Below are 27,215 nucleotides of genomic sequence, written 5' to 3'. Positions count from 1 at the left end.
TATTTTTCTGAATGTACTTGATTAGAATAAAAGGTAGCAATCCATTACATAAACCACCTTTCTCTATTAAGCATTCTGCACTAGTAGAATCTAAAATTTTTAAGACCTAGTTGTCTTAGTTATCCAAATATAAAACAAATACACATCTGAAGAATTCTTAACAGCTGAAAAATTCTTTGTTCAGGGAGACAAATGGTTTTTTAACAAATCATTCTCTTTGTAGTTGAGTAATTTTTTTTTAAGTTTGAGGTAATTTTCTAGGAGAGTTCTAAAGAGTGGAGTTAATTACAAGAAAGGCCCATTGTGTCATCACTGATTGTAGAATACTTCCCAGGGTTTGACTTATTTGAAGGACAATCTCCTTAGTGAAAAATCTTACAGAGCAAGAAAATATGACGACTTTCTCATATGATTTAAAGCCAGTGCCTATCATGGCTAAGAAGGTTTGCTAGAGGTTTGAATAATCCTCATGGCACAGTGAACTTTTGGTTTAACTACTGGAATGTTCAGTCAAAACCAACATGTTGCACACTCGGCTTTTTTTTTTTTTTTTTTTTTTTTTTTTGAGACAGAGTCTCGCTCTGTCACCCAGGCTGGAGTGCAGTGGCGCGATCTCCGCTCACTGCAAGCTCCACCTCCCGGGTTCATGCCATTCTCCTGACTCAGCCTCCCGAGTAGCTGGGATTACAGGCGCCCGCCACCATGCTCGGCTAATTTTCTGTATTTTTTTTTTTTTTTCAGTAGAGACAGGGTTTCACTGTGTTTGCCAGGATGGTCTCAATCTCCTGACCTCATGATCTGCCCGCCTCGACCTCCCAACGTGCTGGGATTACAGGTGTGGGCTACCGCGCCCTGCCTACACACTGAGCTTTTAAGAGAAAAAGCAAAACACAAGAAAATAAATTCATATCAGGAGTTTTATATAAGTAGGATTTCCTGGGATATGGTCTGAGGTCAGTAAACACCTTGTATGTATGTAGGCTTGATATTTTCATCCATTCTACAAATATTTATTGAGCATCTACTATATGCCAGGAATTGTTCTAGGCTCTGGAGACACAAGAGTGAGCAAAAGAGAAAAAAATCCCTATGCCTAGGGATTTTTTTGTAACTGCTTTGACACAGACTTTGTATGTTTAAAGGAAATGAACATCTTTGCATTGCCTTCATTCACCAAATGATGTCTTCTATCCATGCAAGCTGCCCTAGTCACGAGAGTGGGTTGCATGTAACATACTTGTGATTCCATGAAGAGTGGGCACAGGGGAGTGCTGGTCAGGCTAAAGTTTGGGACAGATGAGGATGATATTAGGAGAAGAAGAAAATAACTTCTGCTCACCACCCATCAAAGATTAGTTTCCCATTAGTATATATTTTTTTCCTTTGGGCATCAAACGGCCTCCTTTGGCTTAAACTTTAACTTATATGAAATGATTTTTTATACCACCAGGCCATTTATCTTTGTTACCCAATAACTTCTCTAAAAAAAAAAAAACATGATCATTGGGAGGCTGAGGTGTGTGGATCGCCTGAGGTCAGGAGTTCGAGACCAGCCTGCCTAACATGGCAAAACCATGTTTCTACTAAAAATGCAAAAAATTAGCCAGGCGTGGTGGCGGGCGCCTGTACTCCCAGCTACTTGGGAGGCTGAGGCCAGGTAATTGCTTGAACCCAGGAGGCGGAGGTTGCAGTGAGCTGAGATTGGGCCACTGCACTCGAGCCTGGGAGACAAGAGCGAAACTCTGTCTCAAAAACAAACAAACAAAACCATGAACATGTTCATGTCCCTGAGAAATGAACTACAATGATAACTGTTACTAAGAGTTGGCTTTGTATCGGTGAAGAAAAAACTGGGGATGGTTACAGGATAATTTGGTTCTGGGTAAAAATTAATAAGGTGACACTGGGCAAATCATTTCATATGTGGAGATCTAGGAGTGTAGGCATCATAAATTGTCAGATGCTGTTATTATTAATTGACTTTTGGGTTATTCCTTTTAACTGTTCCTTGATTAATGCAAATGTTAAGCCTCTTATTATTGGGGATATCAACAATTCCCAAAATATGTGGATCCCTGTTTTTAAAAATGAAAACGGCCCCTTATTTTACTCCAGTTTATCTATCACTCAAGTTACAGAATATCATATCTGAACAAACCTTTTTGCCATTAATATTTACTGAAACACATGCTATGAGCTCTTAACAAAACTTCCTGGTGAAGTGACCCCCCACAGATAAGACACGTATTTTCCCTTTCATCTTTTTCCTGAGAGGCTGAAATAGGAAAGTCTCACTGGGTCATCCCTCCTGGAGGGCTGCATGTTGTTATCACAAGCTACAGGGCAAACAGGAAGGGCTGCATGGGGGTGTGGAGAACTCACACATCCCAGGGGCCCACTGTTAGCTGCTAGAATTAGCTGCACAATTATCCCGGTCACACCAAATGGTCACCAAGGGTGATAGAGATCCTAGATGCAACTTAATGAACCATATTCAGTTTTATGATAACAACCATGTGTAAGCAGACACGCTTGACCTAACTCTGAGATGGGCATATGCTTACTTGCAACAGAATCTGCTGGGTCACTTGATGTATTTAAATAAAAGAAATGTGATTAATGGCAACAAAACATGTCTTTCTCAGAACAGTGCCTTGTCAACAGTAACCAGCTAGCCTGACCTTTCAATGGCTCCCTGAAGGGTGGGTATATACACTATTCATTAATTGTGGCTTATATTTGTACCTTGGTATAAAGCAATATAGCTGTCAAAAATACTGTATATTGAATTTTTAAAAAGTTGTTATCAATTAAAAAATTGTTATTGCCATAATTTAAGGTGGCATTGGCCAATTATAAATTTGTTGGATATTAGTTCTCACTTCTTAGATCATGTAAGACTCAGTTTCTGTTTGGAATATGCAACTTAATTTCTCTTTTATTATATTCTATGATATCTGACCTCCAGAACTACTCAGAAAATGCTTAACAGCTTTAGAACAATTTTAGGGGCTACAGAATTGAAGAGTGTTCCCTATTTTCAAAGAGCTGACCAGGCAGTCAATCAGTGCTTCTCAAACTTGACGAGACACTAAAATAACACTGGGATCCAGGCCCACTGCAGAATTTACACAAGCTTGAGCAAGTCTATATTGTAATTTCTCACTGATAATTCTGATTACAGAATCGCTACAATAGATGTAAGCTTAGTTCTAAAAATAATTATAGCCAAATAAAAATAATGATACGTATAATAAAAAGCTATAATATAAGTGTTAGAGAAAAACAAAACCCCAAGATATTTGTTGCAATGGCCTTATAGCATCTGACGATTAGTGTACAAAATTGTTATATGTGCCCACATCTATTGAAAACTCCGAATCATCATAATCTGTATTACAATAGGGTTCTATTTAAAGTAAACCTAATTATTCCCAATGATAAAATCAATTCCTAGGGAATAAGCTTCTCAAAGAAGATTATTTACTCTGTTAATTTAGCAGAGCACCATTGAATATCCTTACAAAAATATGTTGTTAATGAAAGCTAACACTTATTGATCACTCGCTATGTACCAGGCAGAGAGCTAAAAACCTTGTATGATTGTTACTTTATGCTTCACGGTAGTCTTGAGATAGGTTGAATTTTATTTTAATTTTACAGAGGAGGAACTGAGGTTCAGAGGGTTTATGGAACTTGCCTAAGATCACACACTGGCAAGTGGTAGTCAGGAAAAGCCCAGCTCTGTGTCCAGAGTGAATGCTTTGGGCTACTTATTTTTTTTATTTCTTTTATATTTCAGTAGGTTTTGGGGGAGGTTGTGTTTGGTTGCATGAATAAGTTTTATCGTGGTTTCTGAGATTTTAGTGCACCCATCACCTGAGCAGTGTACCCTGCATCCAATATGTAGTCTTTTATTCCTCACCCCCACTCCCACTCTTTCCCCCAAGTCCCCAAAGTCCAATGTATCATTCTTATGCCTTTGCATCCTCATAGCTTAGCTCCCACTTATAAGTGAGAACATATGATGTTTGGTTTTCCATTCCTAGGTTACTTCACTTTGAATAATAATTTCCAATTCCATCCAGGCTGGTACGGATGCCATTATTTCTTTCCTTTTTATGGCTGAGTAGTATTCCAGTGGCAGTTTGACTTCCTTTTTATTGATTTGGATGTCCTTTATTTCTTTCTCTTGTCTGATTGCTCTGGCTAGAACTTTCAGTACTACGCTGAATGGAAGTGGTGAGAATGGGCATCCTTGTCTTGTTCCAGTTCTCAGGGGGAGTGCTTTCAACTTTTCCCTGTTTAATCTTATGTTGGCTATGGGTTTGTCATACATGGCTTTTATTACATTAAGGTATATCCCTTGTATGCCATTTTTGCTGAGGGTTTCAATCATAAGGGATGCTGGATTTTGTAAAATGCTTTTTCTGCCTCTATTGAGATGATCATGTGATTTTTTTCTTTTTAATTCTTTTTATGTGGCGTATCACATTTATTGACTTGCATATGTTAAACCATCCCTGCATCCTGGTATGAAACCCACTTGATCATGGTAGATTATCTTTTTGATATGCTGTTGGATTCGGTTTGCTAGTATTTTGTTGAGGATTTCCGCATCTATGTTCATCAGGGATTTGGTATGTAGTTTTCTTTTTTTGTTATGTCCTTCCCTGGTTTTGGTATTAGGGTGTTACTGGTTTCACAGAATGATTTAGGGAGGATTCCCTCTTTCTCTGTCTTTTGGAGTAGTGTCAATAGGATTGGTACCAATTTTTCTTTGAATGTCTGAGAGAATTCAGCTGTGAATGTATCTGGTCCTGGACTTTTTTTTATTGGCAATTTTTCATTACCATTTCAACCTTGCTGTTTGTTATTGGTCTGTTCAGAGTTTCTATATCTTCCTGGTTTAATCTGGGAGGGTTGTATATTTCTGGGAGCTTATCCATCTCTTCTAGGTTTTCTAGTCGATGTGCATACTATGTACACCTTGTTCATAGTAACCTTAAATAATCTTTTGTATTTCTGTGGTATCAGTTGCAATATCTCCCATTTCGTTTCTAATTGAACTTATTTGGATTTTCTCTCTTCTTTTCTTGGTTAATTTTGCCAGTGATCTATCAATTTCATTTATCTTTTCAAAGAATCAGCTTTTTGTTTTATTTATGTTTTGTATTTTTTGTTTCAATTTCATTTAGTTCTGCTCTGATCTTGGTTATTTCTTTTCTTACGCTGGGTTCTTGTTTCTCCAGTTTAATGACTTTAAATAACCTGATGACTATGTGCCTAGGTGATAATCTCTTTGTGATGAATTTCCCAGTTGTTCTTTGAGCTTCTTGTATTTGGATTTCTAGATCTCTAGCAAAACTGGGAAAGTTTTCCTCAATTATTTCCTCAAATATGTTTTCCAAACTTTTAGATTTTTCTTCTTACTCAGGTATACCAATTATTCTTAGGTTTGGATGTTTAACACAGTCACAAACTTCTCGGAGCCTTTGTTCATTTTTTTAAAAAATTCTTTTTTATTTGTGTTTGATGGACTGGGTTAATTTGAAATCCTTGTCTTTGAGCTCTGAAATTCTTTCTTCTGCTAGTTTGATTCTATTGCTGAGACTTTCTAGTACATTTTGCATTTCTCTAAGTGTGTCCTTGATTTTCAGAAATTGTGATTGTTTTTTATTTATGCTTTCTATTTCACTGAATATTTTTCCTTTCATATCCTGTATCAGGATATGATGAATCAAAAATTTTTTGATTTAAGTTGGACTTCACCTTTCTCTAGTGCCTCCTTGATTAGCTTAATAATCAACCTTCTGAATTATTTTTCTGGCAATTAAGAGATTTCATCTTGGTTTGGATCCATTGTTGGTGAGCTGGTGTGATCTTTTGGAGGTATTAAAGAACCTCGTTTTGTCATATTACCAGAATTGTTTTTCTGGTTCCTTCTCATTTGGGAAGACTATGTCAGAGGGAAGACTTGGGACTCAAGGGCTGCTGTTCAGATTCTTTTATCCCACGGAGTGCTCCCTTGATGTGGTGTTCTTCCTCTTCCCCTAAGAATGGGGCTTCCTGAGAGCCAAAATGCAGTGATTGTTTTTCCTCTTCTGGGTCTAGCCACCCAGTGGAGCTACCAGGCTCCCAGCTGGTACTGGCGAGTGTCTGCAAAGAGTCTTGTGATGTGATCCATCTTCAGGTCTTTCAGCCATGGATACCAGCACCTGCTCTGGTGGAGGTAGCAGGGGAGTGAAGTGGACTCTGTGAGGGTCCTGGGTTGTATTTTTGTTTAATGCATTGGTTTTGTGTTGGTTGGCCTCCCGCCAGGAGGTAGGGCTTTCAAGAGCACATCAGCTGTGGTAATATAAGGAGTTTGCAAACTCACCTTGGGGATACCTGGTTAAGTATTCAGGTTTCTCAGGCCATGGGAAGGGCTATAGAGCTCCTAAGAGGTTATGATTTTTGTCTTCTGCTACCAGGGCAGGTACAGAAAGACTACCAAGTGGGGGCAGGGATAGATATGTCTGAGCTCAGACTCTCCATGGGTGGGGCTTGCTGTGGCTGCTGTGGGGGATGGGGGTGTGGATCTCAGGCCAATGAAGTTATGTTCCCAGGGGTTACGGCTGCCTCTTCTGAGTCATACAGGTCACCAGGGAAGTGGGGGAAAGCTGGCAGTCACAGGCCTCACCCCACTCCCATGCAGCCAGCAGTCCTAAAGGCTAGTCTCACTCTCACTGTGCCCCCACAGCAGCACTGAGTTTATTTCCAGGCAGCCAATGCCCAGGGCTGAGAATTTGCCCCATACCATGAGCTTCCCTGCTGAGAAAGCAAGCAGACCCGCAGTTTTTTGGTGTCTCAGGGAGCCTGCAGTAGTGATCCAGTTTCTTCACATAGTCTGTGGATTGTCTCAGCTTTCCTGGAATGTCCCTGCAGTAGTTCGTGAAGCAAAAGTTCATGATGTGAGTCTCCACATGTTGCTCCATTCATCCCCGCAGGAGCTGCAAGCTAGCCTTGCCTTGTATCTGCCATCTTTCAATCCCTAATATCCACTTTGGGCTACTTAAACCCCACAAAAAACATGAACAAAGTGCCAAATGGAATGAACAATAGAAACCTACCTCACTCATTCTCCAAATAAAAGATAAATAAAAGGATGAATAAATGAATGGATAGCCTGCTTTGTCGCACTCTTCTAGAAGCCACATCTCAGAGCTGTCAGTTAATCTATTGTTTTATTTACCACATTAAAATAAAAAGTCTACATGATACAGAAGTAGTACAGTTACAATAAATATTTTACTTCATTGACTGATTGAATATTGAACTAATTATCACAATTTTAATATACAAACTCTTGAATCATCAAAGCTCTCACAGATGAGAGTTAAAAACAAAACTAGAGATATAGAAAGTGGCTCTTTGGGCAGGCCACCAACTAGACCACCACGCTTACTTTCATGTTAGCCTGTCAGTTAGTACATTGACCAAGAGAGATAACCTGAAATTTGGATTGGTTTTTGCTCTATCCCTGAAGATTTGGGGATTTAGAAATATTCTGGGCAAGAATCAGTGACACTCTTTGGAAGCCATTTTTATGTGTAAAAAGCTACTCATCTGACAGGACTTTTGTTTGTCTCTGAATTTGGAAGTAGACAAACATTTTCTTCTTTTTCATTTTGTAGTTAGAAAATGTGTGATACTTTCATATTACTTTTTTGAGTCACTGTGAAAAGAATTATATAATTTCAGATCTTTATCAGAGACAACTCAAAAAATGGAGTGATGTGTAGGGGGTGAAAAAAAGCAACAGAGACTTTGAAATCAGACTGACACATGTTTGAATCCTAGCTCTGCCACAGATGCTGTGCAAGGCTAGGTGAGTTGGTTTATTTGGCTAAGGCTCATTTCTTCCATAGGTAAAATAGAAATAAAAATATCTGCATCATTTAGTTGTTAGGAGGACTGAAATAAGAACATAAATAATATGTCTATTATAGTCATGCAAAAAATATTAGTTCTAATTCCAATCTCTTCATTTTACAATTGAGAATGTTAAAATCAGAAACCGACACCTTGAAAGTTAAACAAACTTCACCTTAGGTTTGTGGATGTCACTCATGTTGTTTAAAATAACACAATAATTTAAATTGCAAAAGATTTATGAGTTAAGTTTTAAATGTAGACATTTTATTTCGCTTTTTACTGCTTGCTATTTTACTGGGATACAGCAACTCCTGATCAACCATGTAGTTTATTATAGTGCTGCGTAGTCCAGGAAGAAGAAATAAGGGCAATTCACTTGGTTTAGGGTCATTCTTTAATAATCAACTACCAGTAACAAGTCGAATCTCTCAACAGTTAGTGTTCATGAATGTCTACTTTGGCATCTCTTCCTGTTTCGGTAATAATTCAAATGAAACTAGTGGTTAGTATTTAGACATCATATGATCAGATTTTTTTTACAACATATTATAGTACATATGTCCATAGAAACTGTCATGGTTACCACAGAATCAGCATAATGATGCTAGAAGAGGGGACAACTGCCTTTTCAGATAAGGAAACTGAAAGCAGATGAAAATTAAATGACTTCTCCTGGCTTACAGAGTTAGTCGGTACATGGCAGCGCTGGGTTGAAAAACCAGGTAAATAACTGATTTTGACTTATCTTAGAAGTTACCACATGATGTGGAAATAAACCGTTTATTAATCTGTCTCTCCCACTGCAGGGTAACCATGTTGAGGATAAGGGGCTATGTCCTAATCATTTTAAAGTACAGTCACTAGCATACACTCAGTAAATGTTCTGTAAATATCTACTGCTTGATCCAAGTAATACAGATAATAATATATTTTTTTAAAAAGACTTTCTCCAAGAATTCAGGATATTTTCTCTTATCTTATTCTATGACAGATGACTCTAAAGTAGTGGAATTTTTTTTAACTGACATCCCAATACTTATAAGCTGAAGATGAGCTGTCATTCAGAATTATTACCCATGGAGATGACTGTTCACTTATCCCATCAATGACAGAATGACTCCGAATCTTTTTAAGACTCCTTTATTGAAATTGACTTTAGTATCTGTTCATGAGGAAAGAAAAATCCATCTCATTATTGTTTCACTTAGATTTTGACTCCAAAGAGCCTTCATTAGCTTTGCTCACTTACCTTATCTGCTAAACTTGAATGAGCCTAGCTTGTTTCAAAAAGCAATTTACCCTGAAAGGAGAAGGACTTATCCCTGACTAAAATTATTCTTAAAATTGCTTCAGTATCACTTGGATAAATGAGTAAATTCCCAAGGTGGCTAATATGCAGGTGTCAGTAGACACTAAAAATGTGTAAGCTTTGTCATATTTGTTTAAATGAAAAACATGCCATATTTCTAAGTATTTTATGCTTCTCTAATCCCTGGACAGTTGGTATCATCTGTTTAATGTGTAAACAAATACAGCAATCTGCAAAAGTAAATGACTGTCACAAGATTTTTTGTGCAGTGGCAGCTCTAGTCCACCAGTTTCCAGCCAGGGTCAATTCTGTATCCTCCTCCAGGGGTGGGCATGGGGGGAGGGCATTTGGCAATAACTGGAGACATTTTTTTCAGTCATAACTCAGGGGAAGGTGCTACTGGAATCCAGTGCGTAGAGGCCATGGATGCTGCCAAACATCCTACTATGCACAAGACAGCTTCCTGCAACTAATTACCTTGCTTAAAATGTCTATATTGCCGAGGCTGAGAAACCCTGTTTGAGGATAAGAATTCTCACCCTCAGTCTCTTCAGGATCCTTCACTACAATCAGTGTTAAGACCCCTGTGTCCTCATGTTTCCATAAGCAAAAGTGAGTGCATGTATTTTTCTTTGGTAATCAAAGAGTAAAATTTTTTTCCATGCTATTTTGCCAGCAGAAAATCCTATTTGCCTTAGGTTCCTTCACCAAAGGATATGAAATTGTCACAAAGGTTGCCTGGAGATGGGTTTGGCATCTTAAAAGCCTAATTGGCAGGAAAATTAAAGCAACTTAAAATGTGTGTGCTCTTTAGGGAGATGTGCTATTCCCACTCTATATTATTAGATCTCAGAGACAGCTGGGGCAAGAACATCTGGGACTTCCTGCACTATCATTTTGCCAAGTTGCTATAAAATTGTCCTTTCTCACTACAAAATTGAGAAGGAAAAGAGAAAAAGCAGTGCAAAGGCCAACCACACTTGTTAGAAGGTTGCTCCTCAGCTGTCTTTCAAAAGTCCCAGCAGTGGCTCCCTTTTTGTCAGGTTACTTCAATAAGGGAGGGAATCTACTTCATTTGATGTGTACTTTTGATAATCAAGGAATGTATCTTGGCATGTAAACTGTGCAGGACAGAATGTCAAATCTCAAAGCATACTTTTCCACCTTGAATTTTAAAAATAAAATACGTAACATGCATTTAGCAAATTTTCTCAGGGAACTTGCTAAATTTTATTGTCAAAATACAGACCTTTCACATAATGCTTTCACTTTTCTCTCTTATGTACATCTGCTCCTAACACCAATAGGCACACAAAGTGTTGTGAATCTGTGGCTGGATCTTTCAAGCCTCCAGGGAACTCTTACTTGTTAGCCTAGTCTAATATCTTATTGTGTGGAAATGTTTTCAAATCCAAGCACAATTTTTCACCATAGAAATTTTTCTTTTTTACCATTTTTTGGTGGTCAGTGATTTAGACAATCACAAGAGAATATCACATTTGAGTAGAGAAAATAGATGTGCACCTGATATATGGGCATAAATTGCCATGTCGCAATGAAAGGTAAAGTTCAGAAAAGGTCAGAATATTTCTGTCCTAAGATGCTGAAGAAGTCACTTTTGCCATCTTTCTTTGCTTGGAATCCCTATGGCATATGTCAACTACAGATAATTTTAGTACACAGTTGCAAACAATGTGTCATGCCATTCTCTAGGTTTGCCTTTTATAAAAATCTCACACTCCAAGGAGATTGTCCTGTAACTGAAGGACTGCCTCTCCAGTCCCCACTCTAAGCCCACAGCACATTCTATGTTCTTGTTGCCTAAGTGACTGGCCAACTCAATAAATGGATGGATTCTTGTTTCTATCCCTGGGTAACCTGAAGAGTGCTGGGACACTGGGAAACACTATTTTGGTCTACTTCAAAGAAATTAGGATTCTCTAAAGTAATACCATAAATACCATCCTAGTATCAAGTGGATTATATTACTTTCTTCCCCACCTCAATTTTTTTTAGTATTGTATCTGCTTCATTTTAATGTTTCATTCACTTTTCCTAAGTTACATCTACTCACTTGAAATATCTCAAGCGGAACCCTTTTTGTAAAATAGAGTTTTGAAGCTATTCTTTGTCCTTGTTCTCAATAGGTCACCATTTATTTATTTATTTATTTATTTTATTATACTTTAAGTTCTAGGGTACTTGTGCACAACGTGCAGGTTTGTTACATATGTATACATGTCCCATGTTGGTGTGCTGCACCCGTTAACTCGTCATTTATATTAGGCATATCTCCTAATGCTATCCCTCCCCACTCTCCCAGCCCCACGACAGGCCCTGGTGTGTGATGTTCCCCACCCTGTGTCCAAGTATTCTCATTGTTCAATTCCCACCTATGAGTGAGAACATGCGCCCCACCTCAATTTTTAAGAAGAGTCATAGCTATACAAAAGCCCCCCAAATATCACAGAGATAAGCCACACAATGTTGGAAACAAAACACAACTTTTGAAACTACAATGCCAAAGAAATCCTTCAAGAAAAGCACTAAAGGAAAACATGAGGTTCAGAGCAAGCTAAAAGAATGTAAATGCATGTCTCCTAGGACAATCATGAACTTAGGTGAAAAAGTACCACATGGGGTATCTGAGCACTTTCAGGAGACCATCATTTATATCTTCAATTGGGAGATAAGATCACACTGCATGTGAAACTCTTCTTTCCTTAATAAGCAGGAAGAAAGCAATGTATGCTTACAGGTGTAAAGAGAAGACTATGTTAATACTTATTTTCAAACTATTTCAACACACAACATGCATCCACACACACATGCACAAACACATATATGCCCAAGCACACATCAACATTTTCTTTTTCTTTTGATTCCGAACTTTTAAGTTCAGGGCTCCATGTGGAGGATGTGCAGATTTGTTACATAGGTAAATGTGTGCATGGTGGTTTGATGTACAGATCAATCCATCACTAGGTATTAAGCCCAGCATGCATTAGCTATTTATCCTGATGCACTCTCCCGTGCCCCAGTGTGTGTCATTCCTCTCCCTGTGTCCATGTGTTCTCATTTTTCCTCTCCCACTTATAAGTGAGAACATGCAGTGTTTGCTTTTCTGTCCATGCGTTTAATTGCTGAGGATAATGGCTTCCAGTTTTATCCATGTCCCTGCAAAAGACATGATCTCCTCCTTTTTATGACCACATAGTATTCTATGATGCATATATACCACATTTTTAAAACTCAGTCTATCATTGATGGGCATTTGGGTTGATTCCATGTCTTTGCTATTGTGAGTAGTGCTGCAATGAACATACACATGCATGGATCTTTATAATAGAATGATTTATATTCTTTTGGGTGTATACCCAGTAATGAGATTGCTGGGTCAAATGGTATTTCTGGTTTTAGGTCTTTGAAGAATTGACACATTGTCTTCCACAATGGTTGAACTAATTTACGTTCCCACCAACAGTGTAAAGGTGTTCCTATTTCTCCACAGCCTCGCCCATGTCTATTGTTTCTTGACTTTGTAATAATCGCCATTCTGACTGGCATGAGATGGTATCTCATTGTGGTTTTGATTTGCATTTATCTAATGATCAGTGATGTTGAGCTTTTTTTTCAAATGTTTGTTGGCCATAATAACATCTTCTTTTGAGAAGTGTCTGTTCATCATGTCCTTTGCCAGCTTTTTAATGGGGTTGTTTGTTTTTTTCTTGTAAATTTGTTTAAGTTCCTTGTAGATACTGGATATTAGACCTTTGTCAGAAGGATAGATTGCAAAAATTTTCTCCCATTCTAGAGGTTGCCTGTTTACTCTGCTGATAGTTTCTTCTGCTGTGCAGAAGCTCTTTAGTTTAATTAGATCCTATTTGTCAATTTTGGCTTCTGTTGCAACTGATTTTGGCATCTTCATCATGAAATCTTTGCTGTGCCTATATCCTGAATGGTATTGCTTAGGTTTTCTTTTAGGGTTTTTATAGTTTTGGGTTTTACATTTAAGTCTTTAATCCATCTTTAGTTGATTTTTGTATATGGCATAAAGAAGGGGTGTAGTTTCAATTTTCTGTATAGAGCTAGCCAGTTCTCCCAGCACCATTTATTAAATAGGGAATCCTTTTCTCATTGCTCATTTTTGTCAGGTTTGTCAAAAATCAGATGGTTGTAGGTGTGCAGTCTTATTTCTGGGTTCTCTATTCTGTTCCATTTTTCTATGTGTCTGTTTTTGGGAATGGGAATAACTTTGAATCTATAAATTGCTTTGGGCAGTATGGCCATTTTCACAATTTTGATTCTTTATATCCATGAGCATGGAATGTTTTTCCATTTGTTTGTGTCATCACTGATTTCTTTGAGCAGTGGTTTTTAGTTCTCCTTGAAGAGGTCCTTCACTTATCTTGTTAGCTGTATTCCTAGGTATTTTATTCTTTTTATGGCAATTATGAATGGTAGTTCATTCATAATTTGGTTCTATATTTGGTTCAGTCATAATTTGGCTCTATATTTGGTTCATTCATAATTTGGCATAGAGCCAAATTCACTATGAGCTACTTGCCTGTTGTTGGTTTATAGGAATGCTAGCAATTTTTGCACATTAATTTTGTATCCTGAGACTCTGGTGAAGTTGCTTGTCAGCTTAAGAAGCTTTTGGGCTGAGACAATGGGGCTTTCTAGATATAGGATTATGCCATCCACAAACAAAGATAGTTTGACTTTCTCTCTTCCTATTCGTATACGCTTTATTTCTTTCTCTTGCCTGGTTGCTCTGGCCAGAACTTTCAAATACTATGTTGAATAGGAGTGGTGAGAGAGGGCATCCTTGTCTTGTGCTGGATTTCAAGGCAAATGCTTCCAGCTTTTGCCCATTCAGTATGATGTTGGCTGTGGATTTGTCCTATATGGCTCTTATTATTTTGAGGTAGATTCCTTCAATACCTAATTTATTGAGAGCTTTTATCATGAAGCAATGTTGAATTTTATCAAAAGCCTTTTCTGCAGCTATTGAGATAATCATGTGCTTTTTGTCTTTAGTTCTTTTTCACATAAACATTTTCAATCTACAGCTGACCACCCTTTGCTAACTGGAGTAGAAAATGGTGGACCATTGAAACAGCCTTTCTATAAACAACCCGCATCAGGAGACATGGAAATGTCGTTGCTCATGGTTTAAGATATTGAAAAGCCTCTCCATCTTTATTACTTGTAAGAGTTCTCAGCCATATTGTGTTTGGGGTCTTCTTGGTCTGTGGACACATGAGTGATGTGTTGAAGTATATGTATACAGTGGCAATAAGTTGTGTGTGCTGCAAGGGTGTGGGATTCTCCTTATGTCATGGAAGACCATGTAGAAATGTCTGTGGCAGTTGCTCTGCTTGTGAACGGCAGTAGAGTCAAATTTATTAAATAACCACGTAATCCCTAACCAGCCAATGTGAAAGTGAGACAAGAAAAAACTAAGTTTTCAGGATACTTAACAATAGTCCATCATGACTCTTCTCAATCAACATATGCTGTCTGTTAACAGATTGAATTTAGTGAAACTAAACTACACACTTGATCAAATTTTCCTACAATCTATTCATTATAAGCTAGCTTTATTTTGAAAAACAGGCAACCTGAATTAAACTCTTGAAAATGAACCACAAAAACTGAAAGATGCCCATTAATTAATAGCTTTTGTTTTTCATTGTGTTTTTTTGGTTGGTTGGTTTTTCTTAGACAGGGTCTTGCTCTGTCACTCAGGCTGGAGTACAGAGGCTCCATCAGGGTCCACTGCAACCCCGGCCTCCTGGGTTCAAGTGATTCTGCTGCCTCAGCCTCTTGAGTAGGTGGGATTACAGGTGGCCACCACCATGTCCAGCTAATTTTTTTAGTTTTGTAGACAGGGTTTCACCATCTTGGCCATGCTGGTCTCAAACTCCTGACCTCAAGTGATTCACCCACCTCGGCCTCCCAAAGTGCTGGGATTACAAGTGTGAGCCACCATGACCAGCCAACTAATAGCTTTTGATAGAGTTATCTTATTTATTTTTTGACTGGTTAATTTTTGAACCTGAGCTAAATTATATAGGCAACAACTTTTCTGTTCGGTATTCAGACAAGTAGCAGACAACACAGTGAATTTGGTCTGTTTTATATTGGCCACATATCACATCCATTTCCAAAGGGCAGTCTGTGCTTTTAGCATTCACTAATGAAATCACACATTACAGTCTCACTGCCACATACCGCTTCCTCCAGATAGGATGTCACAGCCCCAGAAACAACTTGTAAGCTTTTTTGCTCTTAACAGCTGAGGCTACAGGGAAATAAGTGATGAGGGGGTGGAAGGAAAGAATATTTTAAAGGAAAAGTTCAAGATAAATTGTGATTTCTGCAAAAAAATGAATTATGGCAATCAAGTCTCTAGCCATTCTTGTCTAATTATTGTTAATACTTTAAAATAAGTTAATTAGCAATAGGCTACAATCCCAGACATACAGAGCAAGAGCCAGAAGATCTGTGCTGTAATCAACAAAGCCAAATATTAGTGCCTGCAATTGATGCATGCAGTATTTTCTTGTAAAATCCTCCAAAGTCAGGTATTCTGAGAAAATTTTATAGTTTTAACTTTTTTATTGCTGTTGTTACACTGAAAATATTATAGAAAACATCATTTTATCAACCAAATGTGGTAAGTTAAAAGCTGATATCTCATTGCCTAGAGTGATGTTAGTTAGTTATTTAATATTTCTATTAAATTTGGTTAGGTAGGACACGCTTACAGCAACTCCTTGCCCTTTTATCTTTTTTGGCGGAGAGGATTTGGCTTATATCACCTCACTCGACTAGCCATTTATATTTGTCAGAGTCACCCTTGTTTATCAGTAGGTCAGTCTCTGAAAACTGTGTCTATCAAGTACACTCAACACAAACATCTGGATCGCAAGCCCTCAGGGGCACCCATGCAAACAAGCCCAAGAAAAAATATGCCTCCCTCTGTGAAAGAGGACAACAAACCAATTTGTTGAAAATATGACAGTCTGCATCCCATCTCCTGCTTCCTTGTGCCCTGAATGAATTGTGAAACTTCGGGAAGACAAATGGAATGTTCTCAAATCTTAAAAAAACAGCAATTCCCTTTACAAAGAGCTGTGTTCTTCTATTTTTTTCCTGACCTGGACCCCTTCTCTCCATCATCTGGGAAATTTCAACAGTTTTCCAAGGGTAGAGGGAGAAATTTAAGATCACAGAGAAAGAAAGTCAAGTTGACTGAAAATATAGCCTAATTTGAAGAGTTTGCATTTTCAGTAGCCAATCCCTCAGCTAGGATATTATCAACTCTGATTTGCCTCATTATCAAAATGGTCTGGGCTTTTGCATAGAAAGAGCCTCGACTGTTTTAATGAGAAAAAGAACAAAGAAAAAGCACACGGACAGACTAATTTATACTAGAGGCTTTTAAGCCAAGTGGCAATAAGTGATATTCCTCTTTTCACATTTTATTAAAAAACGGGGAAAGAAAAAGCAGCCCCTGACAACTGAGAGCTCACCAGACACTCACAACCAGGCCATGTTATTCTCCTGTTGGACATAAGCAATCTCCCACAATACCGACTTCAGATAAGGTCACCACCTCTCTTGACTAAAATGAGTGACTGAGACTCCTTTACCAATTACAGTTTGACTTTGCTCTAGCCCTATGGATTAGGCTTGTTGAAATATCCAAATATAGACTTGTCCTTGCTTTCTGACAGCATCTGATCTACAGAGAACCCCTGCTTCCTTAGACCCTTCCTCAAGTCACCCAACCTAAGCCCAATCTTGTAAGTCCCTTCTAGCATCCTCTTACTGGGATGTCTCATGTATGAACCCCATGGTATGTTCTCCCTTGCTGCAACAAATAATAAATCCTGCACATTCAACTACATGTTTGTGCCTGGGGATCTTTGGCTAAAGGACAATCACAAAATATTTATGTCTCTTCTCTTGGAGCTTTTCAGCTGAATGGACTTGTGCCCCACTCAGGAGCCCTGCCTGCATAGAGCAGAAGGGAAGATCTGGCCTGCAGGCCCCCTTCTCATGACCTTGGAATGTGAACTGAGATTTCCACATCTGGTCTATTTTACTTCTTGAATCAGACACCTTTTACTCATTCATCTACTGATATCTCATGATATGGTTCATTTGAAATTCCAAACGAATCTCCCTTTTCCCTCAGTTGCTGACTAAACTACACAAATTATTGTGTCACTACTTGACTGAGTAAATATCCGTGCTGCCTAGATACTCCATCCTTATTCTCTCTACCACCATCAACCTACCTCCTTTCAACTTCTTTTTGTGAGTGCTAGCTATACATACTAGCTATATTTTAAGCTAGTTTCTTTTAGAAATTAAATTCAATCTGCCCAGCAATTCCATAGAAGAAAACTGAGATCCAGAGAGGTTTACTAAAGTGGGAGAGTCTTGATCCTATGCCACAGTTTTTCAGAAAAGTATATGTATTCATTCTCTCTCTCTCTCTCTCACACACACACACACACATACCAGGCACTGAATAGATATCTGACTTCTCAACAACTTGGAAACTTCCTTAGTCTTTAACCTCTTTAAAACTGTGAAAATTGCTTGCCTGTATTTAAATGTATTTTAATCTTCTTTAATCTTACAACATCAGCAGAATGAAGGAGAAAGAGAGTTTTTATGTGCACTCTTATTTCAAAAGTTTTAGGGTCAAAAGTTGTTAAAATGGAGAATTACAGACAACACTTCCTGTTGCCATACCCCGGAGGACATAGGATGAACTCCCTCCTCTGTCATACAGTCTCACAACTGTAAGCTGGTGCAGAATCTTCTTCCTTCTGAGAAATAAAAATTAAATCTTGAGCCCCGCCACCAACTGAGTGTACCCCCTTCTTGACCGAAAGGACCCCAGAGAAACCTTAAAAACTGAGTTCTTGGCCATGCATGGTGGCTCATGCCTGTAATCACAGCATTTTGGGAGGCTGAGGTGGGAGGATCACTTGAGGTTAGAAAATTGAGACCAGCCTGGCTAACATGGTGAAACTCCTTCTCTACAAAAAATACAAAAATCAGCCAGGCATGGTGGCATACACCTGTAATCTCAGCTACTTGGGAGGCTGAGGTGGAAGAATCAATTGAACCTGGGAGGCGGAGGTTGCAGTGAGCCGAGATCATGCCACTGTACTCCAGCCTGGGTGACAGAGCAAGGCTCTGTCTCAAAACAAAACAAAACAAAAAAACAAAAACAAATGAGTTTTTGGCCATGATGGGATGGGAGATTGGACATGCCTCGTTATACCCCCTTCTTCACTAACTGCCACTAAAAGACTTTCTTTCCCAAGAGTTAAATAGAAATCAATCCATCCAACTTCCCCACTTTTTTGTGGTTTCAACACAACTGACCAGCATTTCTTCCTCATCAGAGACAACAAATCGTAGACTGGTTCTGGTCAGTTTACAGAGGCTACACATAACATGTCTCTGTGTCTTCTGTTTCACTTTTTGACATATAGGACCTAATTTTAATGCATTTAAATGTTAAGTCTCCAGCCAGAAGTGAACATGGGACTTATGAAATGTGCATGTTTACTTATTTATAAATGCAAACGTCCCACTTTGTGAATATTCATAGATTCTCCTGCAACCTGTTGAATATGTATACTTAGCTAACCCATTCAGCCTAAATTTTTGTCTCACCCTTCCTTTCCTTAAAGTGCCTTTCTCAGTTTCTACTGGAGGCTACATTTCCCAGCCCATGGAACGGCCAGCCGGCAGGCCGCAATCCTTTATAAGAAATAAAGCTCTCTCTTCTCTGAATTTATGAACCTCATAATTCTTCAGTTGAAACTCCTCCTCCCCCTTTTCCTCTTCTTCTTCTTCTGCTTTCCCATCTTGTTTGAAATTAGCACTGGGGAGGAAGTTGGGATGCAGTGCCGTAATGTTAATTGGCTTTGGTGGGAGACACTGAGTCTAGAAGTTATTAAGGCTTCTTACATGAGAATGTGCTTTTTTTAGCCCAGGGTAACAAATAATTTCTCACCAAAGGTGAGAAATTGTTTATGCTTATTAGTGCAATAATCCTAGGGTCAAACTAAGTAACACAAGACAGAAGATGCCAAAAGCTGAGTGCTACTTTTTGGAAATCATTGATAGGTAGTTCTACCTGAGTGATACAGCAAGCAAATATGAACTTGAATCTGGCAGGCCCTGTGGGTAGAGGAGTTGTAGCTTAGATTTTAGGAAGAACTAACTGAGCCTAGGGAGGAGGGCACCAATAAATATTGGGGTTTATGTTCTTTAGGTTAACTAAAACCAGGTTATTTTGTCAGTAGGGATGATTAAGGTGCAGCTTGTTTGTGGGTATGAGCAGTGCTACTTGAAGTGGGGCTCACTTGAGTCTGTTAAGAATGAAACACTTTGAGCCACAGACTATTAAATCAGAATCTCTGAAAGTGGCATCCAGGAATTTACATTTTAACAAAATTTCCATAAGAGCATTCCAGTTTGCCAAGTCCTAGGCTGGGAAAGGGTTGCTTTCTGGAGCTTCCTTTTGATTTACAAGCCAGAATCCCCTTTCTAGTGTTTCAAAAAGATTCTGAATTGGTCCCGGCACTGGCTTATAACATCATCCGAATACATTATTTAGCCATTCTGACCTTCAGTTTCTTAAATTGCAAATTAGGAATAACACTTGTACAAATGAAGCCACGTACAATACATACAAACAGACATACACAGACACACGTACATATATGTATCTGTATGCATACATATCTATAGAGACAGGGAGCAACAAAGAGAGAGACAGATCGAAGAAATGAATCTTATGGTGAAAGCTTTTTGTAAACAATGATTATTGGAACACTGGCTTTCCATAGTCTCCTTGGTGTTCTTTCTCCTCAGGGATATGTAGCTTGAGGAGATCGCTTTCCCTCTCTGTTGAATAGAATATCCCAAATATCCATTGTCAGCTGCTCTGCTCTGCTGCTGTGCTGACCTGTCTCGGGACATGGCCTAGGGTGGAAGGGCGGGGCTGGAAAGCTTCTCTTTATGGAGATGGGTACTGTCTTGTGTCTGACTTTAAGCCATTTGAACAGCTGACTTTGAACCATTCTGAGTCTCAACCTCTAAGTGAGGCTTTTCCTGGCTCTCCAAACTGCTAAAATGACTGGCACTGCTGCTGAAAAACTTCCAAGAGACTAGACCCATCCCTTCCGGGTACAGGCAAGGAAAAGGCAAATTGGGCAATAGGAGGGTTGTGAGCTGGAGTGTGTCCCCATTGGAGAGAAAAAAAAGAGTCTGTTGGGTTCATGATGCAGAGAGAGATAAAGAGAGGAAGAAAGAGAGAGAGAGAGAGGAAGAGAGAGCGAGCCCAGAGAAAGTAGGCCCAGCACAAAATCTGTGGCCTAGACCTTTGACTTTACCCCCTATCCCCTCCAGGCAAGGCCCCAGGGCACCATGCAGTGTTGAGTGCAGTGCAGACTGAAAGCCCTTCCATGTTAGTATGTGCAGCCTGGTATGCTCTGCCCCCTTCACCCCTAGGTTTTCTGTTTATCCTCTGGCCTTATCCCTCTCTGGGGTGTCTCTTCTTTTGACTGGGAGCCAGGAGTCCTGAATTTTAATCCTTTCTCTGCTTCCAGTTAGCTCTATGTCCTTGGGCAATCAATTAGCATTCCTCTTGGCCTCAACTTCCTTATTTAATAAAAAATGGTGAAATGAGCAATAGGCACAAGGCAAGAAGGATTAAGCCCAGTCATCTCTAACTCCCTTCATGTTCTATGTCAATGTTTCTTAGGGGGTTCCATGCTAACATCCTATCAGGGTTTGCTTTCTTGAGGCAAAGCCACACACTTCAAACCTTCTCTTCTCTTAGCTTTGCCCACTCTGTCACCAGCATAATTTACTTTCCCAAACCCCTAGACCTGACTCTGCCTTCCAAGATGACAGATAATGTATTAAATGCAGCCAGTGCTAAGCAATATTAATTTTACCTAATCTGCAACAATAAGCATGGGACTTAGAGTCAAACAAACCCATGTAATAATCCTAGCTTATTGATTAAGGAATTACTTTAATATGGGATTTTAAAGTAAGGTATTAGACATCTCTCAGCCTCAATTTCCACCTCTAATGGATTTAATAATACCTAATTTGTAAGGCTGCAAGGCCTTAAATGGACACAAATCATGTAGCGTTCTTAGCACAGTGCCTGGCACATAATGTGGGCTCAACAACTACAGTTGTCTTCCTTTGCCCAGCTGGGTAATATTGGTGTATACTCACAACCACATCCTGAAAATTCTACCTTACACTCAAGATGATCACTGTGATGATGAGACTAAGTGGCCAGGGCTGCCCATCATCCAACTCCAAGGGATGTCATCCATATAAAATGATACTGTAAATGGTATTCCAATGGGGCAGCACTGTCAGTAGGGCTGAAGTCAAACCATGTCAGCATTTTTTATCTCTTTCTTTCTAAACACTTGCTGGCATGCCACTCTGTTTCCCCCTTTAAACTGGTGGCTTCTTCTTCAGTCTCTTCCTTCCTTACTCAACCTACATAATTAGGTGGGTTTCATCCCCTGAAGTCCAGTTCTGATTTGCCCTCCTCAATATCTTCCTAATATATGCCTAATTCAGCTAACCATAATTTCCCCCTTCACTTTTTCCTCGACTCATCCCCCATGTTCCTTTGCACATCACTCTGTTTCTCTAACCAACCCTGATTTCTCTTGTCCTCAAGATTTCCTACCTCCATGCTTTGCTCTTGCTATTTCCTCATCCTGAGAAGCTACCCCTACCCATCTCTGCCTATCCCAGTGCTTTTTGTCAAAGCCAGCCAAAATCTTTCCAGATATCTCTCTCCTCTAAGTCACCATAGGCCTTGATCTTTAATTCTCCTGTTTCTCTCCAATTTGTATTTAGGTCTTGCATGTTCTTGTCTTTTCAGACCCACTTGATGCTTGATGGGAACAATGGCAAATACCAATTTTAATATGCCTCACAGCACTTAATGCAGAGCCGTACTCATAGGAGCTGTTCAACAGATAAGGATTAAATTGAACTCAGTCTACCTGAATGTACTGCCAAATTTGATCTAGATATTGTCATTTAATAAGATGAAAACAAAGTTGCAGTCACTTCTTTGGATTCTCACAAATAGCAGGGAGATAGCATGATGTAATGGTTATAAGGCTCCATATCTGAGATCAGTCACTTGAACTACAGTGTCTAGAACAGATTAGTCATTTAAATGTTATATTTGGGAATAAACAGATAGATAGAGTTTGGATTTAAATTCTGAATCCACCTTTTCTTAACTGTGCTATCCAGCTAAGTTGCTTAACACTTCTAAGGCTCAGTCCCTTTATTGTTAAGATAGGATGGCAATAGTACCTACACTTGGAGGTTTTATAAATATTGAACCTAATCATGAATATAACACAGTAAAGGATCTAACAGATAGTGAACCCCTAATAATAACAGTTATTATTATTATTGTTATATTAATCATTACCTAAACTGTTGGCCTGTACAAATATTGTTTAATTTAACTCAGCATCACTTTACTTGCAAAGATGCATTGCTGCTTAAAAATTCTGATAGGTAGTATGACCGCATTTTTTAAATTAAGAAAAACCTGTAAGTTAATAAACTTCCGCAAATTAGGAAAGGACTTTACTCAAGTTGCACACCTTCTTTTTAAGAATGTGTGAATTGCATGGGGGTGAGGTGCAAAAACTGGTGTTTGAAAAAGAAATTAAAAATAGGTCTTTAAGAAATAAAAATCTGTGTCTTTTGGCATTGCTACAATGTAGAAAATGAATCTGCAGTATTTAGAACCATTGGCCAGATCGAAAGCTATGGTACCTAAATCCAGGCTAGATTTAGTTTCCCTGAAAGTCACCCACAACTTCAAGCGCTGTTTTCTAAATGCATGTGCTCAGAGTTTTGTTAATCCAAATATTAGGCATGATTTTAAAAATTGTAGAGAAACTAGCTAGTCAAATGGAGGATCTTGGAACTGTAGGATTTACAACTCAAATGGATCTTGGAGGTAATCTAGCTCAAACTCCAAACTGTGCAGATGAAAATATGTAAGGCTCAGAGCAGTCTTCTAATTGCCTGGTAACTTTCCTTTCATGGCACAGAAGAACTTACTACACCTTTTGGTGCCATCACAGGACTTTATGAATGAATGGCTTTTGCACAAAAGTGAGGACAATGTCAGAATCAGTTCACTTCATAGGCTTCATCACTTGGTAAGAAGAGAAAGCCAACAAGTTCTGGGGAGTCAAGTGCTCCTTCACTGAATAAGTGATAAGTATTAATAAATTGCTTTTGCAAGGCATGACCCCAGAGCTGACAATAAGCTTTTCCTATAGGCTCCATGCAGAAGGCTGGAGTATGTCCAATAACCAAACCAAACCAAAACAAAAAACTGAGCTTCACATTAATATAACATTCAGAATACAGCTTTGCAAATGGTTAAAAAGGAAGTCTTTCTAGTACTTCTGAGGCTAAACTCCACTGGAGAATGCCAGCACATCTATAATGACAAGGTTCAGATATACTGGCAAATTATTTGTAAGTAATTTTCATAATCCTATAGAGGAAAGAATTAGCTCTCTATATGGAGTCTTCATTCCTACTTTTAAAATTTCTTTTTCTTCTCCTTTTTCTTGTCAATGATACAACTCTACTATTCCAGATACATAAGCTAGAGGCAAGTAGGAAGTTCTGAATTAAAGGGCTGAGAGCAGTTTTTAAAAATTAATTCCATGTGCTGTTAATAAGAGTTATCTGAACAAAATTTAAGTGCTTGGAAAACATTGTATTAGTTAAATTTAAATAGGATTCATCACTAAAATATTCCTTAGGCATTTTATATGCTAAAGTACACTGTGAATCCTTTGGGAGAGTTGTGTAGAATATAATGTTCAGCACTTTCCTAACTGATTTGATTTTTTTACCCACAAATCCTACTTTAGTAGTAGGGTACTAGAGCATGAGTAACCAAAAAGCAGTTTAACTCTGACTTGAAAACTTCTAAATTACATCAAATGCCATAAGAGGAAAAAAATGAAAATCATTTATCCTTGAGTAAATTCTTCCTCTTGGCTTCTTCAAAGGATGATCTCTACACAGGTAAAATGAGGGTAAAGTTCTTGGCTAAAACGCAAAGCAAGCATTTAATACAAGTAAGTGTTTTCCTAAGCATAGAACTATGCTGGAAGCTGGAAGAGGTCATAGGAAGACTTGCATCATGCCCAAAATGTAAAAGTTAAAAATGAAGCTTCTTTCATTCAAGGTGTGGAGAGAATAGAGGGAGTTGGAGTCAGTTCCCTGCCAGGGTCCTGCTGCCTTTTCTCCACCTCTAGTGACCCGTCAGAGATTCTTCAAAATCTGGGGACTCTGTGGGATACAGTTAAAAATAACACATTTTTATATGTACACAACTCCCTCACTTTCTAAGTTTGTGAGAAAGGGGGTAAATTGTTAATTACCAGAAAAAATAACGTTTGTAGAAAATGGTGCTATAAAGCAAAAAGCCGTCTTGTTTGGATGAATAATTTGTTGGAACTAGCTGAATTTAGGCTTAGGAAGCTGGAGAGAGGTGACTAGTTAGGCAAAATCATCTAGAAATGTTAATCTAGTTACACAATCATCTAGAACGTTGGGTCTCAAAGGCAATTGAAGGGTAATGAAAGAAAAGAAGTGAAAAATGGTAAAGGAGAAGATTCAGTCAGAGGATATGAGGCTGAGGTGTACAGTGTTATAGATGTTGTCAGGGGCTGTTATCCTAGGGCAGAAGATTTGTAATTAAAGACAAGTCTAAAATTTGGTTTTAAATTATGTACATTATTGTGATTATAAGCCATTCCTGGCCTCTTCAGATCTTCAGTAAAATCTAAAAAACATTGTGGAAATGAACATGAAGCAAGTTTCATGTCTCAGAATGGGACATGGACAGACTGCGTGGGATAATTAAGCCATAAAATGATATAATCCAGTAGTAGAAAGGGACCTACCATACAAATATAAGAAATGTAGACATTAGCAGAAATCATAGAGAAAGTCATGCACTTTCATAGAGTATACAATGAATGGTTGGTAATGTTATTTAAATTTTAAGGAACAGAGCAGTCCCGGCTAATGGACCATTCTGAGTAATAGAAGAAAGTTATGATTTTATGTGGAGGAACATTTCCACTCCAATGACTTGGAGTTTTCACCATCGAGAAATGCCAACAACCCCCAAATGAGTTGGCCTATATTTGTAATGATCAATTAGCCACATCTACCTGAATGCCTTACTCATGCTTTAAATTCAGCATGACCCTGATGGTACCTTCCCCACTTCCTCCCAAGTCCCTGTGTCTTTGTTTCCTGACTCTGTGAATGCTTCCATTACCTGTCCTGCTTATCCTGAACTCTTTTCTCCCATTCATACCACATAGCCAACTAGCCACTGAATCATTTTAATTTTCATTGCTTGCATATTATCCCCTTCTGTGTTTTTTCGCTTCCCCAGTGTAGCTTGCATTACCTTGCTGAAACAGTTCTAAGCACCTATTAACTGCTTGCTCTCTCCATTCCATCAATCCTCCAGGCTGCATCAATTATTACATAAAACACAGATCATGTCAAGTCATGCTACTTTTAAACTTTATTATCTAGCTCCCCATTGCTCACAGGATGAGGTTCTCTGTAGCCTGGTTAAAAGATTTCTGGAAAATGAATTCTTGCACCACTCCAAGCTTTATCTCCTTTCATTCCCCATCCTATATGCTATGCCACAAGGTCACACATACTATTTTCACTGCCTAATCTTTTCTCTTCATCTTTTGTCTTTTTCCACAAAGACCTTGGGTCCAAGCAAAACATTCATGCTGTGTCTCTTTAGCATAATTCAAAATGTCAGTGAAAGATAAAAATAAGAGATCTGATAAGGATTTGTGTTCTTTCTTCAGATGATGTTTGCATTGTTTAATATTTTAACTCAAAAGAATAAATAATATGTACAATTCAGTATGTTGTGTCACACTCGCAGGAAAAACTGTGATTGCTCAAATTATACCTCACAGGTAATGAACATCCTACATGTTTGGCTGGGCTTGACCAATGAAGTGACCACTTTCTCAGGGTAACCATTCCTTATAAGGCTGCGTATGTAGTATAAAAGGCATAGGATATAGTTTGAGAATAGAGTTTGAGTATCTGTGTTATCATTCACTGTTGAAGGGGTCTTAGGAAAAATATATCACTTTTTTGAACCTCATTTTTTAAATCTGTAATACGATATCTACTTCTCAGTGTTGTTATGCATTTCAAATGGAATTAGGGATATTAAAAGACTGCAAATGGTAGAGAAAGGATATTGCAATCTATAAAGCACTACACAAATGTGAAAAAGGGTGCTATGAAAAGACAACTAGACATGGAGTCAAAATACATGGTGTTATGGGTTGATCTGTGGTCCACAAAAATACATGTTAAAGTCCTAACCCCTGCTACCTGTGAGTGTGACATTATTTGGAAATTGGTTCCTTGCAGAAGTAATTAAGATGAGGTTATTAGAGCAGGCCCTAATTCAATATGACTGGTATCCTTATAAGCAAAGGAAAACACAGAGACACATGAGAAAATGGCATGAGAAAAAGGAGACAGAGATTGGAGTGATGCATGTATAAGCCAAGTAACACTCAGGCTTCCCAGCCACCACCAGAACCTAGGAGAGAGGCATGAAACAGATTCTTTTTTAGAGTCCTCAGAAGGAACCAACCCTGCTGACATTGATTTCAGACTTCTAGGTTTCAGAACTGTGAGATAATATATTTTTATTCCTTTAAGAAACCCAATTAGTGGTACTTTGCTATTGCAGCCCCGGGGACCTAATATACATAGGTATAATTTCAGCTTCATCACTTATGAGCTCTATAAATTCAAGTTAAATTATTTGAGGTTT

General features: G+C 38.5%; 1 protein-coding gene across 1 annotated transcript in view; it reads right to left on the bottom strand.

Moving 5' to 3' along the window:
• PLCXD3 (phosphatidylinositol specific phospholipase C X domain containing 3) overlaps positions 1–27,215 on the bottom strand; it is a 200,252-nt gene that overhangs the window by 44,387 nt on the left and 128,650 nt on the right. The window lies entirely within an intron of this gene.

This window comes from Pan paniscus, chromosome 4, assembly GCF_029289425.2.
Source record: "Pan paniscus chromosome 4, NHGRI_mPanPan1-v2.0_pri, whole genome shotgun sequence".
NCBI classification, from domain to species: domain Eukaryota; kingdom Metazoa; phylum Chordata; class Mammalia; order Primates; family Hominidae; genus Pan; species Pan paniscus.
This window is presented reverse-complemented; position numbering and strand designations above follow the sequence as displayed.